Here is a 22,189-nt window from a genome sequence, read left to right as displayed (position 1 = left end):
GTTAATTGCAATCATTTAGAATTTAGTTAAATTAGCTGAAGAATGTATATAGTGCTATGTAATTGAAATTTTATTAGGCTGTAAGGGCACTATAAGTAGTGATGTTTTCTTTCAGTGTTTGAAAGCAAGAGTTAAAAGTAAAAAGCAAGCCAGAAAGCATCTGTATTCATGCAAATTATCTAACTGATAAGGTAGGAGCCACTGAAACCTGGGCTGCCTATGAAACACATAAAATATGGGATAATTCCTCTGTTTTTCCTGAAATCAACAAGGGTATTTGTCTATTTTAAGCAATGATTGTCTGCCCAGAAGGGGTAGACCTCTGTTTTTTTGTCTTTCAGATAATCAGAGAAAACTGATGCCAGCTAAACAGCATTCAACGTACCATGCATTTACTGGCACAATAGAAATTATGTTTTGTGTTCTATGTTCTGTCTTGTGGTGTTTGTCTTGTGGCCGGAATTTTTGTGTTTAATATTTTTATAAAATAATCTAGTTTAAAAGCAAACAAAAAGGTTAAATTAAAATGCAGATACTTGTTTTGTTCAACTTGGAATACAAAGTGTTTAGATAAATCAGGAGAATGTGATATACTAAAGTCTAATGCGTTTCCTTAAGTAAGGAAAAGAAACTTTATTGGTCAAATTGTTAATTGCAAAAATTGTTGTTAAAATTTGCATACCAACAGTCTTTGAAAGCAAGGACATGAAAAGTTAACCCACTCCCCATATTGTACATGGGATCTTTCTGGCTACCTCAGATTTCTAGCCAGAGGGCTGGGGATGGTGGAAGGCTATTGGACTAGAGGTTGTATTGAGTGAACTCCTCAAAGTGGGTGTGCTTGTCCTGGCTTGTTGCTCGAAAGCTCTGTAATAAGGTTATTTTAGTAAAAGGGTGTGTGTGGCATATATTAAATAATAAGACTAATGTACTGTATAATGACAATGTGTAGGTGTTCATTGTTGGGAAAAAGGTGTATGAGTAAAAAGTGAAAGTTTCCTTTGCAGGTTAAAAGAAGCCAAGAAGGGAAGAAGCACAAAGAACAGAATGAATTAACTGAAAAAATAAAATAAAATAAAATAGCAAGCTCAGGCTATAGATAAGACACTGACTCCATTCAAGGACACTGCTCACAGTTAAGACTTGGTTAACAACCAGGAAAAGGAGGGCTTGAATTTGCCCATGCAGCTATGAGATCTGAAAAACACTGCCAGGCACTAATGAAATGTGTTAAGTTTTTTTTCTCACAGGTAAGGAAGCGCTACCCAAAGACCCTAGCAGCCCTGCCACTCCTTGGAACCAGGAGACGGGATTGATGTAAAGGTCCACCAACGAAAGACTGCCTTGGCTCCATGCTGGAAAGGCCCTTAAGTCCTGATGACTACCAACACCGCTGTGAAGTACCAAAGACTGACTGCTTGGACCCAAGATTCTCACTGCAAAAAGACCCCTCCACATTGGGAGAATTCTCCTACTGATGATTAGCCTATTTCACCTTCTAGCTCCACTGTGCCTTCTGGACAGTAGGGAAAAAGTACAAGGTGAAGTGCTAGTAGCCTCTCCCTTATCCACTGACAGATCTACTGTGCCTTTGAATTTTTCTAGAAAAAGCAAAACCATTACAGGGTGATGTGCTAGTAACCTCTCCCCTATATGATGCTGCACCAAGACTGTTTTGGGAAAGAAGAAGGAACACTCACTCCACTGAAATTGCTAAAGTCCAGGAATTCCTGACTAGAAAGGACATGAAGAACTGACCCCGGTGAAGAAACAAAGAATTGTACACTGGCAGAAAAAATTTGAGGGACCCATGCTTGGGAATGTGGTATTGATTGGATTTTGGGGTTTATTCTACAGGCTGTGCCCTGTGTTGTGGATAAATTCTTCAGCATGTATTGCTCTCTCTAATTGGATTTTAAATAACAAGTACCTGAAGAGTTTGTTCTGCCACTGGAAATTTTACCTGTATTGAAACCATTCCAGTGACTAATAATGTAACCCCCTCCTATGCTATTAATGTCAATGCCTTTTAAAAGTACCTGAAAATAGTTAAATAACAAATGTAATATAGTACTACACCAAGGAAAGATGGTATTAAATATCACTGAGGCTGGGAAGGCATTGCAGTGGGATCTAGTATGTTTGGAGATTCAGAATTTCCTGAATGACCAGCTGATGGCCATTTGGAGTGATCTTGAGTACCAGACTTGGCCCACTGCCCTTACAGACACATCAGGAGTACCATCTGATCTGTGGTCATGGAGATATACTAAAGACTTTCTGGGTGAAAGTGTAAACATTTACAGTGCTCCTTCCAAGCATTTGGACTGGGGGGTGTGGGCTTCCACATACCGAATCCTGACGGGTCCATGGGGAGGATGCACATGGGACTGGACTATTCACCGAAACATCTGGGAAATTAGACCACTTGGTATACCTAACTGATTTATAGTCAGTGCCCCAATCCCTTAGTTGTCAGACAAACAGGATTCCACTCTTTTGTCCGTGCACTCATTCCTGGATTGTGGGTGGCTAAGCTCAAGAGAGCAGTTGTAAATATTTCTGCAGAGCTTGAAAAAAAACAGCTAATGCATTAATAGACGCTTTCCAAAAGTTGCAACGAAAGACTGATGAAGTAGCAGAAGTAACTTAGCAAAATAGACGTGTGCTAAATGCCATGAATGCTGAATTAGAGAGGGGCTTGTGCTCGCACTGGGGAAAAATGTTGCTTTGCTGTTAATCACTCTGGCTTAATTGACAAAGATTTACAAGCTATTAAGAATGTTGCTGTTGTTTTCCATGCTATATCTCTTGATCACACTTTTAGTTTTAAGGACCTCCACTCAGACCTTGGGTCATGGTTTACTAGCCTCCCCCGTACAATTGTTAAATGGATATGTGTCCCAAGAGTCTCTTTATGGTCCTCTAGGGACAAAGGGGGGATTGTTAGGCCTGAATAAAGATATAGCAGACAAAACCAGGTATGCCAACCTGACCAAAGTCAGGCTAACAGAGGTTTGTGGGTAATCCCTGAGTGGAAAACACTGAGAAGCAGCAGCATGTCTCACAAGCACTGGGAAAAAGTGAGATAAGAGAGAAGCTGCATTCCTGGCATAGTACCAGATGTGCTGTGTTCGGGCAGCTCCTTCGAAGAACTGATAAGAGTCCTAGTTTCCCAGCCTCCTTGTTTTCGCTCCCTGGTTTTGTTCTTTGTTTGTTTTTAACTCCCCTACATTTCTAACTTTAGGCATGCATGTATACTAAAGGTGTCTAGTTTCTAGTTGTTAGAAGAAGGGGGTGGGTTGCTCCAGTGAATAATTTATGACGCGACGGAACTGTCTACATAGGCTTATACTAAGATGTAAAGAGCAGTCTGGTTCTCTCTGGAGACGAGCTGCTCTCTATTGATGCGTGCACTTGTCAATAAAGAGCTTTTGATCGGACCTTGCTGGTGTTGCCTGTCTCTCTCGCGGTCAGACAACGAACTTTGCCGTCTGGGTTAGAGTCCCTGACATAAGTATAATCTAATATCTCATTGAAAGGTGACAGGGCCAGAAAGAGTTAATTAACTCACCTCACCGACTGACCTGACCCGTGGGTGAACCTTAAAAACTGGTTAACAAGATATGTAAATGAACAGAGCTTTGAAATGCAAGTCTGCAGTGTTAGAGGTAGAAGGGGAGGTGTTTGCTCAGGTCTTGTGATGTCAGCAAAGAAGTCTTGTCTATTGCTCTAGTTTTAATTCAAAGAGCAAAAAAGGAATATTAACATTTATGATGATACTTGAGTGAAATAGTATTATTGTCTGTGTCTCTTTGAAGGTTGTGGTAATCTGTATCTGAACTGTTTGATGGATGTACTAATTGCCAGGATGTTCTTCATCTCAGATCTGCTTTGGGTTTCAAGAGGGGGAAACCTTAAGCCACAAGGATTGAGATCCCCAGTCATTGACTGGAGCCACCCTGAATATGGACAGTGGATTATAACCTATGGACTATTTCTAAAAGGACTTTTGGCAACTACAAGCTCATGTCTACTTTGTATCTGAACCTCAAAAATTGAATTCAAGTCTATATGTCTATTAATCTTTTAACCAACACTCACTCTCTCTCTTTTCTTTTCTAATAAATTTTAGCTTAGTTAATAAGAATTGGCTATAGCATGTATTTTAGGTAAAATCTAAGTTATAATTGAACCTGGTTATGTGGCTGATCCTTTGGGATCGGAAGAATCTTTTCTTTTATATGATGAAGTAAGATTTTCAGGAATCATCATCATATCTAACAGGTGTGTCTGGACGGAGGCCTGAGGCTGGGTAATTTAAGGGAACTGCGTGGTTTAAACTTCTAAGTAACCAGTGAGGTACTACAGAAGCTGTTTTGTGCTGGCTTGGTAAATCGAAGTATTGAAATAACCAGCAGCGTTTGGGATTTGTCTGCCCTGTTTTGTTTGCAATTCACTCTGATTGAGTGAGCTGAGCTGGCTCCCACGGGCAGCACCGTCACACCTACAGCCAGGCTGCAGAGGTCCGGGGGATCTTAGGGGCCTTGGGGTGCACAGATACCTATGTCCAGGCCATAGCGGTCCCTGGGGGGCTTAGAGAGTTTGGGGGGGACACAGATACCAATCTCCATGCTCTAGGGGTCCCATGGGGGCTTAGAGGGTTCGTGGGGGGCACATATTCCTACATCCAGGCTGTAGGGTTACCAGGGGGGTTTAGGAGGTTAGTGGGGGGCAAAGATACCTACGTCCAGGCTGGAGGCATCCTGGGAGTCTTAGGGGATTTGTGGGGGCCAAAGACACCTATGATGTCCAGGCTGTAGGGGTACCAGTGGGTTTTAGGGGTTCGAGTGGGCACAGATACGTATGTCCAGGCTGTATCGTTCCCAGGGGGGGTTAGAGGTTTCGTGAGGGGCACAGATATCTACGTCCAGATTGTAGATGTCCCGGGAGGGGGGGGTTAGGGGGGTTGTGGGAGTGCAAATACCTATGTCCAGGCTGTAGGGGTTCCTGGGGGCTTAGAGGGTTTCTGAGGGGCACATATACCTACGTGCACACTGGAGTGTCGCAAGGGGCTTATGGAGTCTATATGGGGAACAGATACCAATGTTCTGGCTGTATAGGTCCCTCGGGGGCTTAGGGGGTTTGTGGGGGGCACAGATACCTAAGTTCATGCTGGAGGGATCTCTGAGTGTCTTAGGTGTTTGGTGGAAGGCACAGATACCTACGTCCAGGCTGCAGGGGTCTCGGAGGGGCTTAGGGTCTGTCACGGAGTTTGGGGGAGTCCGGTCCTGCACCCCTCTTCCTGGGACTCACAGTGACTCTCAGCCAGCCAGTAAAACAGAAGGTTTATTGGACAACAGGAGCGAAGGATACAGCAGAGCTTGGAGGCACAAGCAGGACCCCACAATCAAGTCCTTCTAGGGGTTCAGGAAACTTAGTTCCCAGTTTGGGAATCCCTGAATTCCAACCACCCAGACCAAAACCGAAACTGAACTAACCCAACTCCCTCCAGCTGGCCATTTCCTGTATCCAGCTTCCTGGGCAAAGGTGCTGACCCCTCCCCCCGCCTAGCTCAGATTACAGGCTGAGCACGTGTCCGGTCCTAAAGTCACCCCCTGCTCTCCCATCCCCCACACAGACAGTCCCTACTCCATCACAGTAATGCACAGAGCATTTCCCGCATGGTGCAACAGTGACACCATGTGGCCACGCACGGTAACGCACAGAACATTTCCCATATGGAGCAACTATGACACCGTGTGGCCAGGCAGGGTAATGCACAGAGCATTTCCTGCATGGAGCAACAGTGACACCATGTGGCCATGCAGGGAAATGCCCAGAGCATTTCCTGGATGGAGCAACAGTGATTCCGTGTGGCCATGCAGGGTAATGCACAGAACATCACGCCTATGTAGAGGCTGTAGAGATCCCTGGGGGGCTTAGGGGTCGTGGGGGGGACAGATAGCTACGTCCAGGCTGGAGACATTCTGGTGGGCATTAGGGGTTTCATGAGGGGCACAAATATCTACGTCAGGGCTGGAGAGGTCCCTGGATGGCTTAGGGGGTTGTGGTGAGCATAGATACATACGTCCACGCTGCAGGGGTACCAGAGGGACTTAGGGGATGTCACGTAGTGTTGTAGAATCTGGCCCTGTACACCTCTTCCTGGGACACACAGTGACTCAGCCAGCCAGTAAAACAGAAGGTTTTTTTGGCCAACAGGAATGAAGGATACAGCAGGGCTTTTGGGCACAACCAGGACCCCTCAATCGAGTCCTTCTGGGGGTTCAGGAAGCTTAGTTCCCAGTTTGGGATTCCCTGAATTCCAACAACCCAGCTCCAAACCAAAACTGAACTAACTCCCTCCAGCCAGCCCCTTCCTTTATTCAGCTTCCTGGGCAAAGGTGCTGACCCCCTCCCAGCTGCCTAGCTTAAGTTACAGGCTTAGGTCCTGTCCCTCACCTAAAGTCACCCGCTGCTCTCCCATCCCCCACACAGACAGTCCCCACTCCATCACAGTAATGCCCAGAGCATTTCGCGCATGGAGCAACAGTAACACCGTGTGGCCATGCAGGGTAATGCCCAGAGCATTTCCCCCATGGAGCAACAGTGACACCATGTGGCCACACAGGGTAATGCACAGAGCATTTCCTGCATGGAGCAAGAGTGACACCGTGTGGCCACACAGGGTAATGCACAGAGCATTTCCCGCATGAAGCAACATTGACACCTTGTGACCACACCAGCTAATGGACAGAGCATTTCCTGCATGGAGCAACAGTGACACCATGTGGCCAAGCAGGGAAATGCACAGAGCATTTCCTGGATGGAGCAACAGTGACACCATGTGGCCACGCAGGGTAATGCACAGAGCATTTCTCTCATAGAGGAACAGTGACAACATGTGGCCATGCAGGGTAATGCACAGAGCATCAGCCTATGTAGAGGCTGTAGAGATCCCTGGGGGACTTAGGGGTCATGAGGGGCACAGATAGCTACGTCCAGGCTGGAGACATTCTGGTGGGCATTAGGGGCTTCATGAGGGGCACAAATATCTACGTCAGGGCTGGAGAGGTCCCTGGATGGCTTAGGGGGTTGTGGTGAGCATAGATACATACGTCCATGCTGTAGTGGTCTCTGGGGGTTTAAGGAGTTGGTAAGGTCACAGAAACCTACGTATGGTCTGGAGGGGTCCCTGGGGGACTTAAGGGTTTGTGGTTGCGCAGATACCTACGTACCGGTTGGAGGGGGCCCTGGGGAGCTTAGGGGGTTTGTGTGGCGTACACATAGCTATAACCAGGCTGGTTGGGGCCCTATGGGTCTTAGAAGGCTGGTGGGGGGCAGAGATACCTATGTAGGGACTGGAGAAGTCCTGGGGAGGGCTTTGGGGGTTCCTGGAAGTCACAAATATCTACGTCCAGGCTGGAGGAGTTCTGGGGGTATTAGGGAGTTGTGCGGGGGCACAGATACCTATATCGAGGCTGTAGGGGTCCTGGGGTTGCTTTGGGGAATTTTGGGGTACAGATACCTACTTCCATGCTGTAGGGGTCGCTGGGAGGATCAGTGGGTTCGTGAGGGTGCACAGATATCTACGTCCGGTCTATAGGGATCCTGGGGGCGGCTTAGGGGTTTGTAAGGGGCACAGATACATTCATCCAGGCAAGAGGGGTCCTAGGGACCTTAGTGGGTTCATGCTGGGCACAGATACCTGCGTCTAGGCTGGAGGGGTTTTGGGGGTCTTCGGAGGGTTGTGTGGGCACAGATACCTATGTCGATGCTGGAGGGGTCCTGTCATGTCTTAGCGGATTCGTGGGGTCAGAGATACCTACATCTAGGCTGGAGGGGTTCCGGGGGGATTAGGTGTGTTGGGGGGGGAACAGATACCTACATCCTGATGGTAGGTGGCCCTGGGTAGCTTAGGCGGTTTTTGTCGGTCACAGATACAAACATCCATGCTGTAGGGGTCCCGAGGGACTTTGTGGGGCTCTAGGGGTCACAGATACCTACCTACAGTCTGGAAGGTTCCTGTGGGTATTAAGGGGTGTGTGGGGCATACAGATGCCTACATCTGGGCTTGTGGGTTCCCTGGGGGGCTTAGAGGTTTGTGGAGAGCACAGATACCATTATCCAGGCTAGATGGGTTCTGGTGGGATTAGGGGGTTGTGGGGGGCACAGATACCTATGTAAACAGAAGCAGGATAAACTCTATCCTCACATCTGGTGGTGAATTATGGCAAGTGTGGAAAAGGATTTCAGGGTCTGATCATGTTTGCATAGACACACTCACCGTGCGTGACACGGCCACGGCAGCCTGGGATGGTTACTTTGGCAGCTATGGTATCCCCAGTTTATTTGTTGTTGGGGTGTGAGATGTGGAGTGTTGTCACCCTGATTGTGTGGATGAGGAACTGTGAAACAGCTTTGAGACAGGGATTCTCACCATCAGTTGAGTGGCACTCACTAGACAAGGGAGTGGGCTCCTTGGGTGAGCAAGAGTCACTAATTGCACTTTTTTTTCTTTTAACAGTTGAATAGCAGTATTGATTTTTTATTCTCTTAAAAGTTGAATTTCTAGGTTCTTGAGCTGAAATCACTGAAAAGATGTGTTAGCTTGTGGGGGACTCTGAAACTGTATTGCAGAACACAGTAGTTGACAGACAGGAGCAGTTTGTGGGAGTGTCCCATGGAATGAGATGAGTCTAGCAGTTTTGGGGGATAGCTGGAGCAGAACACAGGTCGGCTGGCAGAGCAGCTGGTGGACCGAGCTGAGCAGTTTGTGGGGAAGGCAAAAGCAGAATCCCATGGAGAGGCAGAGCAGTCAGCAGTGGACCACATAAGGTGCCCCTTTCTACTCAGGCTGGCAGGGGGAAAAACCCTGCAGATAGACTCTTGAAGTCTGGGGTTGCGCAACTGTGGGTGATTTTGGGGTTGCTGGACTCTTGAAACGTTGGAGATATTGGACTTTGGAGCCTTGGGGTGATTTGGGGATTGCTGGACTCATGAGCCCAGGGAAAAGGACACGGCCTAGTTGAGGTGTTTTCCCAATTTAATGCTATGTTGTTTATCTCACGTTATTAAACATTTTCTGCTACACCCAGACTCTGTGCTTGCGAGAGGGGAAGTATTGCCTCTTTGAGGCACCTAGGAGTGCGTATGTAAAATTTTCCCATGTCACTGGGTGGGGACTCGAGCTGGTTTGCATTACATTGAAGGCAAGGGACCCCTATGTATTGAACCCAGTCCTTGCTGCTATCAGTTCAGCCTGGCAGAAGGGTTCCACCTACGTCCAGGCTCAAGGGGTCCCTGGGGGGCTTAGGGAGTTCGTGGGGGGCACAGATATCTAGGTCCAGGCTGTAGGGGGTCGGGGGGGGCTCAGGAGTTTGGTGGGGGGCACAGATACCTACGTCCAGGCTGCAGGGGTCATAGAGGGACTTAGGGGGTGTCACGTAGTGTGGTGGAATCTGGCCCTGCACCCCTCTTCCTGGGACACACAGTGACTCAGCCAGCCAGTAAAACAGAAGGTTTTTTTGGCCAACAGGAAAGAAGGATACAGCAGGGCTTTTGGGCACAACCAGGACCCCTCAATCGAGTCCTTCTGGGGGTTCAGGAAGCTTAGTTCCCAGTTTGGGATTCCCTGAATTCCAACAACCCAGCTCCAAACCAAAACTGAACTAACTCCCTCCAGCCAGCCCCTTCCTTTATTCAGCTTCCTGGGCAAAGGTGCTGACCCCCTCCCCGCTGCCTAGCTTAAGTTACAGGCTTAGGTCCTGTCCCTCACCTAAAGTCACCCGCTGCTCTCCCATCCCCCACACAGACAGTCCCCACTCCATCACAGTAATGCCCAGAGCATTTCGCGCATGGAGCAACAGTAACTCTGTGTGGCCATGCAGGGTAATGCACAGAGCATTACCCTGCATGGAGCAAGAGTGACACCGTGTGGCCATAGCAGGGTAATGCACAGAGCATTTCCCTGCATGGAGCAACAGTGACACCGTGTGGCCATGCAGGGTAATGCACAGAGCATTTCCCCACATGGAGCAACAGTGACACCATGTGGTCACGCAGGCTAATACACAGAACATTTCCTGCATGGAGCAACAGTGGCATCGTGTGGCCACGCAGGGTAATCCAAAGAGTATTTCCTGCATGGAGCAACAGTGACACCAGGTGGTCACGCAGGATAATGCACAGAGCATTTCCCCGCATGGAGCAACAGTGACACCGTGTGGCCACACAGGGTAATGCACAGAGCATCGCACCTACGTGGATGCTGTAGAGATACCTCGAGGGCTTACGGGGATTCGTAGGGTCACAGGTATCTACATCCAGTATGGGCGGGACCCTGGGAGAGTTAGGGGAGTTGTGAGGGGCATAGGTACTTGCGTCCAGGCTGTAGAGGTCCTGGTGGGGATTAAAGGCTTCCTGGAGGACAGCAATATCTACGTCCAGGCTGAAGGGGTCCCTGGACGCTTAGGGGGTTGTGGTGAGCACAGTGATCCCTGGGGGTATAGGGACTTGGTGAGGGGCACAGATACCTATGTATGTCCTGGAGGGGTCCCTGGGGGGGGGCTTAGTGGTACTGTAGGAGACACAGATACCTACGTCCAGGCTATAGGAATTCTGGGGGGGCTTAGGGCTTTGGGGGGGCACAGATACCTACATCCAGGCTGGAGGGGTCCCGGGGGGCTTAGGTGGTTTGTGGGGAGGGGCACAGATATGGACATCCAGGCTGGAGAGGTTCCGGAGAGGATTAGGGGTTTTTGCGGATGGCAGAGATATCTATCTCCATACTCTAGGGGTCTCGGGGGGCTTAGGGCTGGATGTGTCCCGAGGAGTTTAGGGGGTTTGTGGGGTGCTCAGACACCTGTGTCCAGGCTGTAGGGAACCCTGGGGGCTTAGGGGGTTCGTGGGGGTCACAGGTAGTTACGTCGAGGCTGAAGGGGTAATGGGAGTGCTTAAGGGATCGGGGCTGACACAGATACCTACGTCCAGGGTCTAGGGGAGGCAGGAGAAGTGAAGCGGCTATGGTGTGCTTTCAAGTAGGGATAATAATGATCCACTCTTACCTACCTCATGGTGGGTGGAGGATGGGGATGCATTGGAGAGTGTCACTAAGAGTAGTACATAATATGAGGTGTCCCATCACGTTTACTCAGAGCAGATTATGACATAATAGATTAGCTGAAACAGTCTTTTTTATTTGCATTTTTTTATTTTGGAATTGTTAAGAGCAGCAATGACTTAGCTCAGACTGAAGCATCTTATCTAATTTTCAAGATCTAAGTGTCTCCTCCTTGTGTGTGATGACACAATTTAACACACTGTGACAAACAGGAGATGCTTTTGTTTTGCAACAAAATCTTTTTGCAAAGAACTTCCATCTCACTTGTTATGATTCTGAGAAACAAACTGGTTTAGTCTGAATGGGATATTTGGACAGAAACGGTTGGAATGAAATTTTCCCACCATCCCAGTTCCTGAGCTCTATCCCTGCCTCTGGGGGGATTTGTTGTCTGTTAGAACAGGAGTCTGACTGGCAGCTTCTCTTTCTGGCTCTGCCACCGCCTTGCTGTGTAGGCCCTTGGGTAGGTCACCTCCCTTCTCTGTACCTCAGGCTCCTCCCATTTGTCCAATGGGAACAGGGACAGTTCTCGAATTCTGGGTAGTTGTGAGCCTGAGTGAGAAAAGGGGTGTTGAAGCCCTCTGTGAAGAAGAAAGGGGAGTTTCACGGTGCTTTTGCACCAAGGAATTCTAAACCAAAACTGAACTAACTCCCTCGAGTCCTTCTGGGGGTTCAGGAAGCTTAGTTCCCAGTTTGGGATTCTCTGAATTCCAACTACCCAGCTCCAAACCAAAACTGAACTAACTCCCTCCAGCCGACCCCTTCCTGTGTCCAGCTTCCTGGGCAAAGGTGCTCACTCTCTCAGCCCTGCCTAGCTCGAGTTACAGGCTTAGGTCCTGTCCCTCACCTAAAGTCACCCCCTGCTCTCCCATCCCCCACACAGACAGTCCCCACTCCATCACAGTAATGCCCAGAGCATTTCCTGCATAGAGCAACAGTGACACTGTGTGGCCACTCAGGGTAATGCACAGAGCATCACACCTACGTAGAGGCTGTAGAGATCCCTGGGGGCTTAGGGGTCATGGGAGGTACAGATAGCTACGTCCAGGCTGGAGGCATTCTGGGGGGTTTAAGGGGGTTCGTAGGGTCACAGATACCTACGTCCAGGATGGTCGGGACTCTGGGGGAGTTAGGGGGGTTGTGGGGGGCATAGGTACTTGCGTCCAGGCTGTAAAGGTCCTGGTGGGGATTAAGGGCTTCCTGGAGGACACCAATATCTACGTCCGGGCTGGAGAGGTCCCTGGACGGCTTAGAGGTTGTGGTGAGCACAGTGATCCCTGGGGGTTTAGGAACTTGGTGAGGGGCACAGATACCTATGTTTGTCCTGGAGGGGTCCCTGGAGGGGCTTAGTGGTATTGTAGGGGACACAGATACCTACGTCCAGGCTATAGGAATTCTGGGGGGACTTAGGGCTTTGGGGGGGCACAGATACCTACATCCAGGCTGGAGGGGTCCCGGGGGGCTTAGGGGGGTTGTGGGGGGCACAGCTATGTACGTCCAGGCTGGAGAGGTTCCAGGGAGTATAAGGAATTTTTGTGGGCAGCAGAGATACCTATCTCCAGGATCTAGGGGTCCCTGGGGGGCTTAGGGTTTTTTTGGGAGGCACAGATAACTATGTCCAGGTTGGAGTGGTTCCTGGGGGGTTTAGGGGGTTCCTGGGGGGCACAGATACCTAGGTCCATGCTGTAGGGGTCCCCGGGTGGATTAGGGGTTTTCTGAGGGGTACAGGTACATACGTCTAGGCTGTAGGGGTCCCTGGGAGGGTTACGGGGTTTGTGGGGGGCAGCGATACCTAAGTCCAGGCAATAGGGCTTCCAGGGGGAATTAGTGTGTTGGGGGGGCACAGATACCTAGATCCAGGCTGGAGGGTTCCCGATGGGGGGGGGCTTAGGCAGTTTGTGTTCGGCAAAGATACCTACCTCCAGGCTGGAGGGGTGTCTCGGCACTTAGGGATTGTGGGGGGGCACAGATACCTCCGTCCAGGCTGGAGGGTCCCTGGGGAGCTTAGCGGGTTCGTAGGGGGCACAGATACCTAAATCCAGGCTGGAGGGATCCAGGGGGGGCTTACGGGGTTCAGGGGGCACAGATACTTATCTCTAGGCTGTAGTGGTCCCTGGTGGGCTTAGGGGGTTTTGGGGGGCCCCAGATACCTAAGTCCATGCTGTAGGGGTCCCTACAGGTGCTTATGGGTTCATGGGGTGCACAGATACTTATGTCCAGGCTGGAGGGGGCAGGGGGGGTTGGGGTTTCATGGGGGGCACAGATACGAACCTCCAGGCTGTAGGAGTCCCAGGGGGGCTGTGGGGGTACAGATACCTACATCTAGGCTGGAGGGGTCCTGGGGGTATAGAGGGTTTGTGGGGGGCACAGATACCTAGGTACAGGCTGTCGGTGTCCTGAGGAGATGAGGCGGTTCACTGGGGGCTCAGATACATCCAGGCTGGATGTGTCCCGAGGAGCTTAGGGGGTTCGTGCAGTGCTCAGACACCTGTGTCCAGGCTGTAGGGATCCCTGGGGGCTTAGGGGGTTCGTGGGGGTCACAGGTAGATACGTCCAGGCTGAAGTGGTAATGGGAGTGCTTAAGGGATCGGGGCTGACACAGATACCTACGTCCAGGGTCTAGGGGTCCCGAGGGGATTGGGGGTTGAGGGGGGAACAGATACCTACGTCATAGCTGGAGGTGTCTTGGGTTGTTTAGGAGGGTCGTTGGAGTCACAGATACCTAAGTCCAGGCTGTAGGGGTTCCTGGGGCATTCAGGGATTTCTGGGGGTCACAGATACCTACGTGCAGACTAGAGGGGTCCCAGAGGTCTTAGGAGAATTATGGGGGTCACAGATACCTACATGCAGACTGGAGGGGTCCTGGAGCGCTTAGGAGATTTAGGGGGGGCACAGATACCAACATCCTGGCTGTAAAGGTCCCTGGGGGGCTTTGTGGGTTCGGGGGGTACAGATACCAATGTCCTGGCTGTAGATGTTCCTGGGGTACATAGAGGGGCTGTGGTCGCACATAACCCTACATCCAGGCTGTCGGGGTCCCGGGGGCCCCTGGCCAAATTGGGTCCCTCTGGAAAAGTCTCCCTCACGGTGGCCCCAGGGCTGGAGGAGCTCCCACTCCCTGATATGGCGCAGAGGCTGCAGCAGGGGCACAGAGCTTCTCTGGTGTCAGGGCCACAGCGGGGCAGGGGTAAAGGAGTGAGACCAGAGAAGCTCTGTGCCCCTGCTGCAGCCCCCAGGTAATAGAAGGGAGTGGGAGCTCTTCCAGCCCTGAGGCCACCGTGGAGGAACATCTACAGCCAGGACATTGGTATCTGTCATACAGTAGAAGCAAGAGGAAGACTAAGGACAGGGTAGGCCCACTGCTCAGTGAGGAGGGGGAAACAGTAACGGGAGACTTGGAAATGGCAGAGATGCTTAATGACTTCTTTGTTTCAGTCTTCACTGAGAAGTCTGAAGGAATGTCTAGTATAGTGAATGCTTACGGGAAGAGGGTAGGTTTAGAAGAGAAAATAAGGAAAGAGCAAGTAAAAAATCACTTAGAAAAGTTAGATGCCTGCAAGTCACCAGGGCCTGATGAAATGCATCCTAGAATACTCAAGGAGTTAATAGAGGAGGTATCTGAGCCTCTAGCTATTATCTTTGGGAAATCATGGGAGACGGGGAAGATTCCAGAAGACTGGAAGGGGGCAAATATAGTGCCCATCTATAAAAAGGGAAATAAAAACAACCCAGGAAACTACAGACCAGTTAGTTTAACTTCTGTGCCAGGGAAGATAATGGAGCAGGTAATCAAAGAAATCATCTCCAAACACTTGGAAGGTGGTAAGGTGATAGGGAATAGCTAGCATGGATTTGTAAAGAACAAATCATGTCAAACTAATCTGATAGCGTTCTTTGATAGGATAACGAGCCTTGTGGATAAGGGAGAAGCAGTGGATGTGATATACCTAGACTTTAGTAAGGCATTTGATACGGTCTCGCATGATATTCTTATAGATAAACTAGGAAAGTACAATTTAGATGGGGCTACTATAAGGTGGGTGCATAACTGGCTGGATAACCGTACTCAGAGAGTAGTTGTTAATGGCTCCCAATCCTGCTGGAAAGGTATAACAAGTGGGGTTCCGCAGGGGTCTGTTTTGGGACCGGTTCTGTTCAATATCTTCATCAACGATTTAGATGTTGGCATAGAAAGTACGCTTATTAAGTTTGCGGATGATACCAAACTGGGAGGGATTGCAACTGCTTTGGAGGACAGGGTCAAAATTCAAAATGATCTGGACAAATTGGAGAAATGGTCTGAGGTAAACAGGATGAAGTTCAATAAAGATAAATGCAAAGTGCTCCACTTAGGAAGGAACAATCAGTTTCACACATACAGAATGGGAAGAGACTGTCTAGGAAGGAGTATGGCAGAAAGAGATCTAGGGGTCTTAGTGGACCACAAGCTTAATATGAGTCAACAGTGTGATACTGTTGCAAAAAAAGCAAACGTGATTCTGGGATGCATTAACAGGTGTGTTGTAAACAAGACACGAGAAGTCATTCTTCCGCTTTACTCTGCGCTGGTTAGGCCTCAACTGAAGTATTGTGTCCAGTTCTGGGCACCACATTTCAAGAAAGATGTGGAGAAATTGGAGAGGGTCCAGAGAAGAGCAACAAGAATGATTAAAGGTCTTGAGAACATGACCTATGAAGGAAGGCTGAAGGAATTGGGTTTGTTTAGTTTGGAAAAGAGAAGACTGAGAGGGGACATGATAGCAGTTTTCAGGTATCTAAAAAGGTGTCATCAGGAGGAGGGAGAAAACTTGTTCACCTTAGCCTCCAATGATAGAACAAGAAGCAATGGGCTTAAACTGCAGCAAGGGAGATTTAGGTTGGACATTAGGAAAAAGTTCCTAACTGTCAGGGTAGTTAAACACTGGAATAGATTGCCTAGGGAAGTTGTGGAATCTCCATCTCTGGAGATATTTAAGAGTAGGTTAGATAAATGTCTATTAGGGATGGTCTAGACAGTATTTGGTCCTGCCATGAGGGCAGGGGACTGGACTCGATGACCTCTCGAGGTCCCTTCCAGTCCTAGAGTCTATGAGTCTATGAGTAATCTGTGCCCCCCATAAACCACCTAATCCCCACGGGAACCCCTACAGCCAGGATGTTGGTATCTGTCCCCCTATAAATCTCCTAAGACCTCTGGAACCCTTCCAGTCTGAACGTAGGTATCTGTGACCCCCAGAAATCCCCGAATACCTCAGGAACCGCTACAGCCTGGACTTAGGTATCTGTGACTCCAACGAACCTCCTAAACCACCCAGGACCCCTTCAGCTAGGACGTAGGCATCTGTTCCCCCCTCAACCCCCAATCCCCTCGGGACCCCTAGACCCTGGACGTAGGTATCTGTGTCCGCCCCGATTCCCTAAGCACCCCCATTACCCCTTTAGCCTGGACGTAGGTATCTGTACTCCCACAAACCCCCTAAACGTCCCAGCGACCCCTTCAGCCTGGAAGTCCCTATCTGTGACACCCACGAACCTCTAACCTCCCAGGGATCCCTACAGCCTGGACACAGGTGTCTGAGCACCCCACAAACCCCCTAAGCTCCTCGGGACACATCCAACCTGGATGTATCTGAGCCCCCAGTGAACCGCCTAATCTCCTCGGGACACCGACAGCCTGTACCTAGGTATCTGTGCCCCCCACAAACCCCCTATAACCCCCAGGACCCATCCAGACTAGATGTAGGTATCTGCACCCCCACAGCCTCCCTGGGACTCCTACAGCCTGGAGGTTTGTATCTGTGCCCCTCATGAAACCCCAACCCCCCCTGTCCCCTCCAGACTGGACATAAGTATCTGTGCACCCCACGAACCCATAAGCACCTGTAGGGAGGCCTACAGCATGGACTTAGGTATTTGGTGCCCCCCAAAACCCCCTAAGCCCACCAGGGACCCCTATAGCCTAGAGATAAGCATCTGTGCTCCCTGAACCCCATAAGCCCCCCCTGGACCCATCCAGTCTGGACTTAGGTATCTGTGCCCCACATGAACCCGCTAAGCCCCCCAGGGACCCTCCAGCCTGGATGGAAGTATCTGTGCCCCCACAACCCCTAAGTGCCGAGAAACCCCTCCAGCCTGGAGGTAGTTATCTGTGCCCACCAGAAACCGCTTTAGCCCCCCCAGGGACCACTCCAGCCTGAATACAGATATCTGTGCCCAACACAAATGGCGTAAGCCCCCCCCACGGGAACCCTCCATCCTAAACCTAGGTATCTGTGCCCCCGCAACACACTAATTCCCCCTGGAAGACCTATTGCCTGGAAGTAGGTATCTCTGCCCCCCACAAACCCCCTAAGCCTCCCAGGGACCCCTACAGCCTAGACGTAGGTATCTCTGCCACCCAGAAAACCCCTAATCCACCCAGGGAACCCTACAGCATGGACCTAGGTATCTGTGCCCCCCAGGAACTCCCTAAACCCCCCAGGAACCTCTCCAACCTGGACATAGATATCTGTGCCTCCCAAAAAACCCTAAGCCCCCCGGGACCCCTAGAGTATGGAAATAGGTATCTCTGCCATTCGCAAAAACCCATAATCCTCTCTGGAACCTCTCCAGCCTGGATGTACATATCTGTGCCCCTCCCCACAGACCACCTAAGCCCCCCGGGACCCCTCCAGCCTGGATGTAGGTATCTGTGCCCCCCCAAAGCCCTAAGCCCCCCCAGAATGCCTATAGCCTGGATGTAGGTATCTGTGTCTCCTACAGTACCACTAAGCCCCCCCAGGGACCCCTCCAGGACATACATAGGTATCTGTGCCCCTCACCAAGTCCCTATACCCCCAGGGATCACTGTGCTCACGACAACCCCCTAAGCGTCCAGGGACCCCTTCAGACTGGACGTAGATATTGCTGTCCTCCAGGAAGCCTTTAATCCCCACCAGGACCTCTACAGCCTGGACGCAAGTACCTATGCCCCTCACAACACCCCTAACTCTCCCAGGGTCCCGCCCATACTGGATGTAGATATCTGTGACCCTACGAACCTCCGTAAGCCCTCGAGGGATCTCTACAGCCTCCACGTAGGTGCGATGCTCTGTGCATTACCCTGTGTGGCCACACAGTGTCAATGTTGCTCCATGCAGGAAATGCTCTGTGCATTACCCTGTGTGGCCACACGGTGTCACTGTTGCTCCATGCGGGGAAATGCTCTGTGCATTACACTGCGTGACCACATGGTGTCACTGTTGCTCCATGTGGGGAAATACTCTGTGCATTACCCTGCGTGACCACACGGTGTCACTGTTGCTTCATGCGGGAAATGCTCTGTGCATTACCCTGTGTGGCCACATGGTGTCACTGTTGCTCCACGGGGGAAATGCTCTGGGCATTACCCTGCATGGCCACACAGTGTTACTGTTGCTCCATGCGCGAAATGCTCTGGGCATTACTGTGATGGAGTGGGGACTGTCTGTGTGGGGGATGGGAGAGCAGCGGGTGACTTTAGGTGAGGGACAGGACCTAAGCCTGTAACTTTAGTTAGGCAGCGGGGAGGGGGTCAGCACCTTTGCCCAGGAAGCTGAATAAAGGAAGGGGCTGGCTGGAGGGAGTTAGTTCAGTTTTGGTTTGGAGCTGGGTTGTTGGAATTCAGGGAATCCCAAACTGGGAACTAAGCTTCCTGAACCCCCAGAAGGACTCGATTGAGGGGTCCTGGTTGTGCCCAAAAGCCCTGCTGTATCCTTCATTCCTGTTGGCCAAAAAAACCTTCTGTTTTACTGGCTGGCTGAGTCACGGTGTGTCCCAGGAAGAGGGGTGCAGGGCCAGATTCCACCACACTACGTGACACCCCCTAAGTCCCTCTGGGACCCCTGCAGCCTGGACGTAGGTATCTGTGCCCCCCACCAAACTCCTGAGCCCCCCCGACCCCCTACAGTCTGGACCTAGATATCTGTGCCCCCCACGAACTCCCTAAGCCCCCCAGGGACCCCTTGATCATGGACGTAGGTGGAACCCTTCTGCCAGGCTGAACTGATAGCAGCAAGGACTGGGTTCAATACATAGGGGTCCCTTGCCTACAATGTAATGCAAACCAGCTCGAACCCCGACCCAGTGACATGGGATAATTTTACATACGCACTCCTAGGTGCCTCAAAGAGGCAATACTTCCCCTCTCGCAAGCACAGAGTCTGGGTGTAGCAGAAAATGTTTAATAATGTGAGATAAACAACATAGCATTAAATTGGGAAAACACCTCAACTAGGCCGTGTCCTTTTCCCTGGGCTCATGAGTCCAGCAATCCCCAAATCACCCCAAGGCTCCAAAGTCCAATATCTCCAACGTTTCAAGAGTCCAGCAACCCCAAAATCACCCACAGTTGCGCAACCCCAGAGTTCAAGAGTCTATCTGCAGGGTTTTTCCCCCTGCCAGCCTGAGTAGAAAGGGGCACATTATGTGGTCCACTGCTGACTGCTCTGCCTCTCCATGGGATTCTGCTTTTGCCTTCCCCACAAACTGCTCAGCTCGGTCCACCAGCTGCTCTGCCAGCCGACCTGTGTTCTGCTCCAGCTATCCCCCAAAGCTGCCAGACTCACCTCACTCCGTGGGACGCTCCCACAAACTGCTCCTGTCTGCCAACTACTGTGTTCTGCAGTACAGTTTCAAAGTCCCACACAAGCTAACACATCTTTTCAGTGATTTCAGCTCAAGAACCTAAAAATTCAACTTTTAAGAGAATAAAAAATTAATACTGCTATTCAACTGTTAAAAGAAAAAAAGTGCAATTGGTGACTCTAGCTCACCCAAGGAGCCCACTCCCTTGTCTAGTGAGTGCCACTCAACTGATGGTGAGAATCCCTGTCTCAAAGCTGTTTCACAGTTCCTCATCCACACAATCAGGGTGACAACACTCCACATCTCACACCCCAACAACAAATAAACTGGGGATACCATAGCTGCCAAAGTAACCATCCCAGGCTGCCGTGGCCGTATCATGCACGGTGAGTGTGTCTATGCAAACATGATCAGACCCTGAAATCCTTTTCCACACTTGCCATAATTCACCACCAGATGTGAGGATAGAGTTCATCCTGCTTCTGCTTACATAGGTATCTGTGCCCCCCACAACCCCCTAATCCCACCAGAACCCATCTAGCCTGGATAATGGTATCTGTGCTCTCCACAAACCTCTAAGCCCCCCAGGGAACCCACAAGCCCAGATGTAGGCATCTGTATGCCCCACACACCCCTTAATACCCACAGGAACCTTCCAGACTGTAGGTAGGTATCTGTGACCCCTAGAGCCCCACAAAGTCCCTCGGGACCCCTACAGCATGGATGTTTGTATCTGTGACCGACAAAAACCGCCTAACCTACCCAGGGCCACCTACCATCAGGTTGTAGGTATCTGTTCCCCCCCCCAAACACACCTAATCCCCCCGGAACCCCTCCAGCCTAGATGTAGGTATCTCTGACCCCACGAATCCGCTAAGACATGACAGGACCCCTCCAGCATCGACATAGGTATCTGTGCCCACACAACCCTCCTAAGACCCCCAAAACCCCTCCAGCCTAGACGCAGGTATCTGTGCCTAGCATGAACCCCCTAAGGTCCCTAGGACCCCTCTTGCCTGGATGAATGTATCTGTGCCCCTTACAAACCCCTAAGCCCCCCCCCAGGATCCCTATAGACCGGACGTAGATATCTGTGCACCCTCACGAACCCACTGATCCTCCCAGCGACCCCTACAGCATGGAAGTAGGTATCTGTACCCCAAAATTCCCCAAAGCAACCCCAGGACCCCTACAGCCTCGATATAGGTATCTGTGCCCCCGCACAACTCCCTAATACCCCCAGAACTCCTCCAGCCTGGACGTAGATATTTGTGACTTCCAGGAACCCCCAAAGCCCTCCCCAGGACTTCTCCAGTCCCTACATAGGTATCTCTGCCCCCCACCAGCCTTCTAAGACCCATAGGGCCCCAACCAGCCTGGTTATAGCTATGTGTACGCCACACAAACCCCCTAAGCTCCCCAGGGCCCCCTCCAACCGGTACGTAGGTATCTGCGCAACCACAAACCCTTAAGTCCCCCAGGGACCCCTCCAGACCATACGTAGGTTTCTGTGACCCTTACCAACTCCTTAAACCCCCAGGGACCACTACAGCATAGACGTATGTATCTATGCTCACCACAACCCCCAAAGCCATCCAGGGACCTCTCCAGCCCTGACGTAGATATTGGTGCCCCTCATGAAGCCCCTAATGCCCACCAGAATGTCTCCAGCCTGGACATAGCTATCTGTGCCCCCCATGACCCCTAAGTCCCCCAGGGATCTCTACAGCCTCTACATAGGCGTGATGCTCTGTGCATTACCCTGCATGGCCACATGTTGTCACTGTTCCTCTATGAGAGAAATGCTCTGTGCATTACTCTGCGTAGCCACATGGAATCACTGTTGCTCCATCCAGGAAATGTTCTGTGCATTTCCCTGCATGGCCACATGGTGTCACTGTTGCTCCATGCAGGAAATGCTCTGTGCATTACCTGGTGTGGTCACAAGGCGTCAATGTTGCTTCATGCGGGAAATGCTCTGTGCATTACCCTGTGTGGCCACATGGTGTCACTCTTGCTCCATGCAGGAAATGCTCTGTGCATTACCCTGTGTGGCCACACAGTGTCACTGTTGCTCCATGCGTGAAAATGCTCTCTGCATTACCCTGCGTGACCACATGGTGTCACTGTTGCTCCATGCAGGAAATGCTCTGTGCATTACCCTGCGTGACCACATGGTGTCACTGTTGCTCTATGCGGGGAAATGCTCTGTGTATTACCCTCTGTGGCCACACGGTGTCACTGTTGCTCCATGCAGGAAATGCTCTGTGCATTACCCTCTGTGGCCACACGGTGTCAGTATTGCTCCATGCAGGAAATGCTCTGTGGATTACCCTGCGTGGCCACACGATGCCACTGTTGCTCCATGCAGGAAATGCTCTGTGCATTACCCTCTGTGGCCACACGGTGTCACTGTTGCTCCATGCGGGAAATGCTCTGTGCATTACCCTGTATGGCCAA

The 22,189-nt window shown here is 50.7% G+C and overlaps 1 protein-coding gene and 1 long non-coding RNA gene across 2 annotated transcripts in view; one reads left to right on the top strand and one right to left on the bottom strand.

The window, feature by feature from the left end:
• The window catches only part of LOC127042400 (zinc finger protein 862-like), a 751,328-nt gene that overhangs the window by 21,026 nt on the left and 708,113 nt on the right, over window positions 1-22,189 (bottom strand). The window lies entirely within an intron of this gene.
• The window catches only part of LOC127042403 (uncharacterized), a 1,287,231-nt gene that overhangs the window by 562,739 nt on the left and 702,303 nt on the right, over window positions 1-22,189 (top strand). The gene's annotated exons all lie outside the window — the stretch shown is intronic.

This window comes from Gopherus flavomarginatus, unplaced genomic scaffold (assembly GCF_025201925.1).
Source record: "Gopherus flavomarginatus isolate rGopFla2 unplaced genomic scaffold, rGopFla2.mat.asm mat_scaffold_39_arrow_ctg1, whole genome shotgun sequence".
NCBI lineage: Eukaryota > Metazoa > Chordata > Testudines > Testudinidae > Gopherus > Gopherus flavomarginatus.
Note: the sequence above shows the minus strand (reverse complement) of the source record. Positions and strands in the feature narration are given on the sequence as shown.